The sequence below is a fragment of the Buceros rhinoceros genome, unplaced genomic scaffold, assembly GCF_000710305.1.
Source record: "Buceros rhinoceros silvestris isolate BGI_N320 unplaced genomic scaffold, ASM71030v1 scaffold3072, whole genome shotgun sequence".
Lineage (NCBI taxonomy): Eukaryota > Metazoa > Chordata > Aves > Bucerotiformes > Bucerotidae > Buceros > Buceros rhinoceros.
In genome coordinates, this window is record NW_010400481.1 from 25,591 (window position 1) to 27,037 (window position 1,447).

Genomic DNA, 1,447 nt, shown 5'->3' on the forward strand with positions numbered 1-1,447 from the left:
CTCTTCCGAGTTCTAATTACCCTTCAAAATGTCGTTTAAATGAGAATAATTTATCTGAATGATCAATACAAATTTACAGAAAATAGTCTGACTGCCCTCTTTTGCGCAGGTTTGCCAATATTAAATACTCAGAGAGGAAAACAGTACGATCTGAGCCTTTCAAGTCGCAGGAACTCTACTCTGCTTTAACCAGTACAAAGAGTGAGTTTGCTGTACTGTGGTAGAGCAGGACAACCATTTTAAGCAGCAGAAGTGTATTTCATGTCCATAACCCATATGGACAAACCTAGTTTTAGAAAAATTGCAGGTGTAATCAGCCACAATGAAATATTCATCGTTCAAGGGTCTTAAAGTAGGTCTAAAAGCATTTTTTGCTAAACAGCAATCTCTGAGTTACCTTTTAATACCCAAATGACACCATATCCATGTATTTCTATATCATCTCTTAGTATACTCTACTAGCAGGTGCCTCAAGCATGACTATAACTCCACCGGCAATGCTGTACTTTGTGCTGGAATGGCAACACTCACCTGAAGAACAAAATAAACCCCCAGTCATCTCTTGTGCATAGTTTTGCCAGAACAACAGCATCCTCGTGGCAAGCCCTATAAGCACCAGCAGGCCAGTCAGGGCCAGGCTTTGTCCAGTTCACCGGCCCCCTTAGTTTGCTAGGTCTGATACAGACAGGCCTAGCAAAACTGGGCTCCAATTCATTTTCACTGAGGAAAAAAAAATATGATCCACTACATCTGCGGAGCTTAACATCCACGAATCAAACCCTAAAAATCTAGCAATACTATGACCTTGCACATTTACTGACAGACTGAGGGACATCAAAGTTACTCTGGTCCACGAAAAATCCAACTGTTCTGTTACAATGGGCCTTTTCCAGATCAGGGCTGAGGCACTGGTCCCCAGAGGAGAGCAGGTCCTGAAGTGAGTACAGGTCTCTGAGGAATTCTCCAGTCAACCCACTATTCCTGCACTACATCAACAGCACACCCAAATTAGTCCATTACACAATTAAGCCTCCCTTTCAGGAAGGAATGGTCTCAACTCCCTTCCAGAGCACTCTCTCTCTCCTTTAATTGGAGAGATGGAATCACTTCCAGACCGCACAGCTCAGCACTGCAGCAAACACACACCTGCCCCAGCCTTCCAGCACAGGGAGCAGCGAGAGGCACAAGCTGCGTGCCCAGGGGCACTCTGCCTCCAGTAAACTGTCCTCCCGGGAGAAACATCTCCATTGCTGTTCAGCACCAAACAATACCCTCCTCCTTCCAAAGTCTTGTAAAGACCCCTCTTTTCCTGGGGTTCAATAACCTTCCCCCGGTGCTGAAGGCCCGGCAGGAGGAATGGGGCGGGAGCAGGCTGGCTGTTCGCAGGGGGCTCAGCCTACAGTGGGCAGAGCAGGCTGGGAAGGGAGCTCGCCACAGCCTGAAGCAC